General features: G+C 45.3%; 1 pseudogene; it reads left to right on the forward strand.

Moving 5' to 3' along the window:
- The first annotated feature begins 23 nt into the window (after positions 1 to 23).
- Positions 24 to 1,279, forward strand: LOC149338371 (uncharacterized; annotated as a pseudogene).
- Positions 1,280 to 8,461: the final 7,182 nt, after the last annotated feature.

Below are 8,461 nucleotides of genomic sequence, written 5' to 3' on the forward strand. Positions count from 1 at the left end.
GTGCCTATGTCTGGGTCGAAGAAATGCTCCTTCAGTCGAGGTTGAAGGAGCATTTCTTCGACCCAGACTGGACAAACCCGGAAATCTCTCCACATGCAAGCTGGATTAGAGCCGTGCCCAATGACCCACATAGTGCTCGCTGCACGATGTGCTGCAAGAAGTTCTCCCTCAGCAACGTGGGTAAGAGGGCGATCACTAGTCATGTCGAGAGCAAGAAACATCAAGCTGCTATGAAATCTCTGCAAAGCATTTCCCAGACCCAAGTCGTCTCATTTTTCGAGACTGCGACAAATGCTGGCTCGCCTTCCGCGGCAGCAGCGGGCGTTTCGTTCAGAGGTAGCTCTAATGGTCATAGTGCTGCAGCGATGCTTCCAACTACCGCCACGGAAGCACTTGACCCTTCTCTGAAGACGTCAGTGGGTAGATGTCAATCGAAGAACGAAGTTACAAAGGCTGAGATCATGTGGTGCTTGAACACAATAATGACCCATGGATCTTTTCGATCAGCGGCAGCCTCTGCCTCGCTCTTTCCTTTGATGTTCCCTACTTGTGAGAACGGCGCCAAAATGCAGCTTGGAAAAGACAAAGTGGGATAGACCATTTGTCATGGTATTGGACCATACTTTCAAGAAAAGTTGCTGTCAAGCCTGTCTAGCGTGCCTTATCTGGTGGTTGCGTTTGATGAGTCACTCAACAAAGTCGCTCAGAAAGAACAGATGGATGTACTGATCAGGTACTGGGACCAAACTAATGCCACTGTGAAAACGCGCTACCTAACTTCGTGTTTCTTGGGGCACACCTGCGCAGAAGATTTGGCTGTTGCTTTTAGGAAAGCCACAGAAGGCATTAAGCAAACGAAGATAGTGCAAGTGTCAGTGGACGGGCCAAACGTCAACTTGAGGTTTGTGAGGTCCCTCAAAGAAGAACTTCAAGCATCGGACATCACTCACCAGATCCTGGGCATTGGAAGCGGTGGACTCCACGTTGTCAATGGCGCATTCAAAACAGGCCACTCTGCGACGCACTAGTATCTGGTAGCATTTCTTCGTGGGTGCTGTAATCTGTTCAACTGTGCGCCAGCACATTGCGCAGACTACATTCACTACACAGGGAGTGTTGTGTTCCCATTGAAGTTCTGCGCAGTAAGGTGGCTCGAGAATAGCAGGGTGATCTCGAGAGCGCTTGATGTTATTCCACGCTTGGTGAAATATGTGGAATGCTCAAAGGAAGCAAAAAAGATGCCAGCACGTGCTAGCTTCAGCACTGTTGAAAAGGCAGTTGGTGACAGGATGCTGCCTGTGAAATATGCTTTTATGCTGTCAATTGCTGAGGAACTCGAGCCACTTCTGGCTGAATTTCAGACGGACAAGCCCATGCTGCCCTTCATTGCTCCTGATCTGGATCGCCTGTTACAGTCATTGCTTGCTAGAATTGTCCGGAAAGAGATCCTACAAGCTGCCAACACATCCTCCAAGCTGCTTAGGATTGACTTAGAGAACCCAGATAACATGGTTGCTGCTGCTGCATTCGACATTGGGTTTGCTGCGAAAAATGAGCTTCGCAAGATCCCAAAACCGTCGCAGCTGACTGTCCTCAGCTTCAAAAAGGACTGTATTTCCTTCGTGAAGAGCTGTTCACAAAAGGTGATGGAAAGGTCACCTTTGCAATACAAGTTGACCAGAGGTGCAAGCTGCTGGGACCCTACTAGCGCATTGTCCCCAGAGGTTGGTGGTAAAAAAACTGTGCACTGCACTGGAGGTGCTAACGGAGCACCAGTGGCCAACTGGCTTGGAAGCTGAGCGCACCCACCGTTCCTATGTTGAGGTATGCTCATTGAGCTCTGTACAGGTGGCATTGAGGAGCTTTGACAGAAAGGAACAGAGGCTAGATGCGCTCTGGTTTGAGTTGTGTTCACGGGACCATAAAGAGCTATTTTCGTTTGTCAAGCTTATTCTTTGCATGTCTCATGGCAATGCAGCTGTGAAACGAGGATTTTCTGTAAACAGAGAATGCCTTGTCGAAAACCTCAAAGAAGAGTCGCTGATTGCACAAAGAGTGGTGTATGACACAGTTTCAGCTGTTGGAGGGGTTGATGTTACAAACAGAATGATGCAAATGGTTGGCGGTGCCAACGCCCGATGGAAAGAGGAGCTGCAAAGAAAGAGGCAAGAGAGATTGGATAAATGAGATGCTGACAGGAAGAAGAAGAGAGTGGCTGCTCTTGTCAAGGACCTTCAACAAAAGAAGCAAAAGGTCCTCAGCGATGCAGAGTTGCAGACTTCACGTCTTGAGGAAGAAATTAACTCCCTGAAACAAGCTGCCTGATACAACTAGTCAATGCTTTTACTTTCTTTAATACTGCATAAGCGGTTTTATGTACCTGAATAAAATATTTTGCTTTGAGCACAATGCCTACCTGTGCAATATATTGTGTTTTTATAGCGGTGGTCTAAATTATTTTCCAGGACGGTGGTCAGGGAATTTGAAAATAACAATTGGGTAGACACCATGGGCCCAGTCAGGGTTGCAGTCGTCGAAGAGGTCCGACCTGAAACAAACCAGTAAAAAAGCGCCAACATTCACTGAAACGAAGTGTGTGCATGATACCCGAGGCCAACCATACTTTATTTAAATATTGAGGCAAACGTAGTGGCATGGAGTGCTGTTAGCCCTGATCGCTAGAAGTGCCAAGCTTCTGTAAGCCCTGGCAAAATCAAAAGGCTAGCTGGGTACCACAACCTTATGCCAAAAACGTTCTTTTAATGGTCATCCAGAATCACGTGCCTACAAGAAGTGCCGCAAAAAAACCAAGTATTTATCCGGGCTCTCGTCTATTCGGCACCTGTTATTTATTTATTTGTTTTATTTATTTGACAAGACTGTGAGCCTCATTGCCAGGCTCATACAGGAGTGGGTTTTGCAGTTCCGTGCAAGCAGACTGCTTCGATACACGATGTAAAATGCACAGTCACAAAAACAAAATACACATGAGAATACATAATTTGTTGCAATCAACAAATAAATAAAAGGCTTGGTACATGTCTTAGAGGGCTTCACTGGCTGGACAGGCTTTCAGTTTTCTGAACGAACAATTCAAGTGTGCCTGCATTGACACAATCACGTGGCAATCTGTTCCATTCTTCGATGGTCAACAGAGAAAATGAATATTTGAATGTGTCACAGCGGGATGGGAACGGCCTGATACATTTCTCATGATTAGTCCTGCGCGAGTGGTGATTGGGTGGTTTCAGGTATGTAGTTTTATCTATGTTAATGCCATTGTGGTACAGAAGGAAAAGAAATTTCAAAGCGGAAACACGATTAGACGATTAGACAGTGATAAGATGCCAGCTTGGATGCGCATGTCACTCACGCTGTCATGCCGTGAGTATTTCGATTAGATGAAACGAAGGCCCATATGCTGTATTTTTCCTGATTTATCGGTGAGGTATGCCTGGTGGGGATTCCAAACGGGACTTGCATATTCCAGGATCAGTCTTAAAAAGGATCTATATGCCGTAAGCTTGACGCTATACGGTGCAGTTGAAAGTTTTCTTCGCAGAAATCCTAATATTCTATTGGCCTTGGTGCATGTGTTAGTGATATGTACATCCCATTTTAACTTACTCGTAAATGTTACGCCCAGATATTTGACTGTGTCTGCCTTGCTGATGTTAATTCGCCTGATATTGTATGGAAAACAAAGAGGCTTCCTTTTCCGAGTTATACTCATACATGTTGTCTTCTCGATATTTATGTCCATTCCCCATTCATCGCACCAGTGTGCGATGTTATCTAGTGATGTATTAAGTCTTAATTGATCGTCATGAGAACGTACGGTAGTGTATATGACAACATCATCGGCGAACATTCTTATACTTACTCCAGGGGCAACGCAGTTGTAATGTCATTGACGTATGCTAGAAAAAGAGTAGGTCCCAGAACAGACCCCTGTGGTACCCCCGAAAAGACTTCCAAATGGTCAGAATTGACTTTGTTTATGCTAAGTATTGACTACGGTTAGTCAAGTACGCCGTTATCCAGGATACTATAGTAGGATTAATACCAAGAAATTTTAACTTATTAATGAGTTTGTAATGTGGCACCCGATCGAAAGCCTTTGAAAAATCAACGAAAATAGCGTCGGCTTGCAGTTGAAGATTAATTAGGTGGCGAAATCATGAGTTATTGCAACAAGTTGAGTCGTGGTCGAGAGGTTCTTGCGAAATACATGTTGATTTGAGTGCAATAAGTGATTATCCTTCAGATAACTGATAATTTCTTATTGGTTATATGTTCCAATAATTTACAACAACTCGTGAGTGATATTGGCCTATAGTTCTATCCATATAGTTTCATCCATATTGGCATATAGTTCTATATAGTTCTATCAAGCAGTCTATCCGCAGCTTTATGGATGGGAATCACCTTTGCACCCAGCCAGTCTGCAGGTAGGGTGGCAGTTTCAAGTGAACGGGTATAAATTTCGTGTAGGGAAGGGGCTATTTGTTCTGCATAGCGTCTAAGGAATGTGTTAGAAATATTGTCGGGACCTACAGATTTTTTGATGTCAACGTTAAGTAGCAGGTTCAGGATCCCACATTCCGTGATCGCGACGCCGGACATTGTTGAAGCCGGCTCACACAAAACACTTGGGCGTGAAAAAACGGACTGAAAGTATGAATTGAAGGAATTTGCTTTAGTGTGGTAGTCGTCAATGATGCAGTCATCTAAATTTTAGAGACAGTGCTTTCAGGCTTTGAAAGGTAACGCCAAAATTTCTGCGGCTGATGCGTCATAAAATGTGTTAGCGTGGTGGAAAAAAACGTGTTTCTTGCGGATCTAATCTCTGAGCTAAGTTTCTGAGACAGCTGACTAATGATAGCTATATTAGTTCTACGCCGCCGCATTCTTTGTAATCTCCTTTTAAGGTGAATAATGCTACGAGTTATCCACGGGGATTTACGCTTCGTTTTGATTAATTTTATTGGGACAAAGTTGTCTTCGCAGTTTCGACAGTTTCTTTGAACTTTGACCATTGATCATTAACGCCTAGAGAAGAGAAAGCGAAGAAATCATCGTAAACTGTCTCCAGGTATCTATAATACTAACATCGTCTGCTTGATTGTAATTTTTCACAGCCAGACGCGGATTACTGCTCGTAGCTTTAGGACCTGAGTGCTTAAGATCTATAGCCAAGAGTAGGATTTTGTGGTCTGAAGTACCTTCTGCCAAGTTAGCATCAGCCGTTATAATTTCAGAAAGGATGGCAAGGTCAAGTATTGATGATTCTTCTCCTTGAGTTCGAGTTGGCTTTGCGACAATTTGAGAGAGTGAAAAGCTAAACATAGTATTGAATAGAAGCTCACAGTTAATAGAGTCTTTATGACTTGGAACTAAATTATTCCAATCTATTCCAGGCAAATTGAAATCTCCAGTCAATACGAGCTTAGTACGACGAGTCAGCTCGTGATAAAGGAAATCATGAAGCTGCAAAAGGTAATCAGTCGAAGCATTTGGTTTCCTATAAATTCCTTCCATCAGTAAAGGCGTGCCATGAACTGTTATAGTGCACCAGACACTCTCATGATTTGCTGTGCCCTGTTCTCGATAAAATGGTATACCTTCTTTTATTGCGATTGCTACGCCTCCCCCTCGGCCGTCACGATCAGAACGAACTAGAGAATATGGTGGTGGTACTACCTCAGAATTGCGTACGTCTGAATGAAGCCATGTTTCAGTAATAACTACAATATCGGGATTGTAAAGCAATAAGAGTTTTGTTCACAATACTTCTGGCGTTGAATGATAACAGTAATAGCGGAACAGAGTTTTGCCAGTCCTTAGATGCACTAGACGTCTCGGCATCATCGCTGTGCACTTTCGAAACAGGCACCCTTTTGTTGTTTGCGTCATCCCAAGCATACAGTTTTCCATTCATCTTGAGTTCATTAAAAACAAGAACTGCGTTGCAGCCATTGTCACGATCGGTTTTTGACGATTGCCAAAGTTTCCGGCGCACGTCACGAACAGATGCCGAGAAGTCTTCAGATATAGATATACTTTCATCCTTAAGTGTGGAGCAGTTCCGAAGAATTAACATTTTTTCCGCAAAATCATGAAACCTTAGTATGACCAGCCGATCTTTGTTTTCGCGCTTTTTTGCCGATTCGGTGGATGCACTCTACAGACTTAACATGTACACCTAGTACATCCCTGAATACGTCATCCGCGACTTGTCGTTCTAAACTTGCGTTCTGTTTGTCATCACTTTCTTTTAGGCCATAAATAATAAGATTATTCCTGGGCTTCTGTTTTCAAGGTCTTCCAGTTTCGAAGTTAATTGCTCGCGATCCGTTTGCGGCGCCTCCGCTTGCACAGCTCCTTTGTTTTTTTCGCATTCTCAGCTGCGCACCTTCAGGGTCTTGACAAATCCACAGTCCTTCTCATTCGTCTTGAGCTTCTTGGCCTTGGTCTGGGTGCGGCTCGAGCATCCCGCAACGGCGCAATAAACCATGGTGACCCGCTAAACGACACCAGATACACAATTCGCGTCGTAGCGGCGGCAGTGAATGTGAAAGATGGCCGCTCACCCACAGTGCACTGTGCCGCCTGATTTTGTGTATGCACCCTATAGCATCCCTGTATTGTCCGTCGGGGGCGCCCCTCGGCTATGTTCCTTTTTCTATTTTCTACCTTGTGTTCTAATTTCCTCCATTATTTCCGACAATATGCTCACGACCTCATAGCATTCCTATGCTGCGCTCGCCGAGGCTGGAGTACTTCTACGCGCGTCGGGATGGGAACGCTTCAACTTGTCATCTGTGATTGGCCGCCGCGGTAGATGATGTGTATCGACGGGCGTTCTCAATAAGCGTTGCAGGGACGACTACTGATGTTGTGAGGACATGATGAGCGCAACGATGAGTCGTAGTGTGCTACGTCACGGCTTTGCCATGTGCGGTCTGTTGGCCTACCTCTTCGTCATTGTAGTTTTGGGGCTTGGGTCACCCTGAGTAAGACATCCGGAAGCATCCGATGTGGTGGAACTCCAATCAAGAAACTTTTTTCAGCTTTATTCACCACGACATCACTTATTATAGGCTCAGGCCACAGACCGATCTCAAGTGTCCATACAAGACAAGACAATCGCGAACTGGGAGCCGGAACTGAAGCTCGCAATACAGCAGTAAATGTGGTGGCCATTTCCACCTTTTGGCCACGTCCTTCGTTCGTCGCTCTCTCAGTTGCCACTGTGCTCCTTCCCAGGCTTTTGATTACTTTTCCGTGTGGCGCACGTGACTCTGAAGTGAAAGAGGTGGTGGTGGCAGAGTGGCAGTATCACACAAAAGCCCAAACTCTTCCGCTATGGATCAGCTCTGACCCTCGGTTCTCATTGCCCAGAAGGTTGTGGTGCACAGCACCCGATCACATCTTTTTTTTAAACTTCCCAGGGTGCAGGAAATGCTGAAAAAGTAGGGGCTAGCCGCACATGACCACCTTACCTCGCTAAACAGAGACAATCAGTGTTGGTTTCGAAATGTAGAAGGTTGTGTTGTTTGACGCTTGATCATACCGCTTTTTTTCTATGCTTTAAACAGCAGCTTTTGGACAGTTTACTACAAAAAAAGGAACATATTTCGAAACATTCCGGAGTGCAGCAGGCGCTTGAGAAGCCTGGAAATGCAGCAAAGGAAGTATTTGCACTGCGTGGTGTATCATACTTTTGCCGCTGCCTAGAAATCTCCAACTTCGGACAAGCCTGTTGAGTTAGGTGTGTTCTTCCGTGTCCTCCTACTGGTATGTCCGGCGTGGCCGGGGGCATTAAACAGCCAGTTTTGGTGGGCTTTGTTGGCCTTGCCTCTGCTGCCCGGGCATAGGGATTTGGCTTCCCGTAGAAGAACGGAAGCGGCCGCAGAGGGCAGCACTTGTGATGACGAGTGCCAGCTCACAGAACAGGCGATGGGTTGGGAGGGCAGTTGACTGCGTCAGAAAGAGATCCTTGTGAATTTCACCGTTCGCGACCTGTTGCTCCCACGAGTCCAGCCACCCGGATGCAGATTCCACGACACCAAAATCCTTGCATTCCAGTTTTAAGCCTTCTGCCAGAAAACGCCGGCTGAAAGCGTCAAACACGTCATTTAACCCTTTGAGGGTCGAATTATTTTGAAGAAAACTTTCCCAGGTGGTCAAATTACTTTATTGCGGATCTTGAATCCACAAAATGTATATAATCGAGAATAAATAGTAAAAAAAAATTAGGAACAGTACTTTGGTGACAGCATCACTCACAACTGGAAAATATTCAATAGAATAGAATAGCAACGGTGATAAGCAAGCTAAGAGCAGCACCAATAAAGATAGAAATCAACTTTCGCCGCCTCTGCGAGATAGTGCTGACAAAAAGAAAACTCAAATTTCGCGCGACTCCGTTGCGATCACGCGGCGAAACCAAAACTAC

Source organism: Amblyomma mixtum, chromosome 6, assembly GCF_055824585.1.
Source record: "Amblyomma mixtum isolate Tamu chromosome 6, ASM5582458v1, whole genome shotgun sequence".
Lineage (NCBI taxonomy): Eukaryota > Metazoa > Arthropoda > Arachnida > Ixodida > Ixodidae > Amblyomma > Amblyomma mixtum.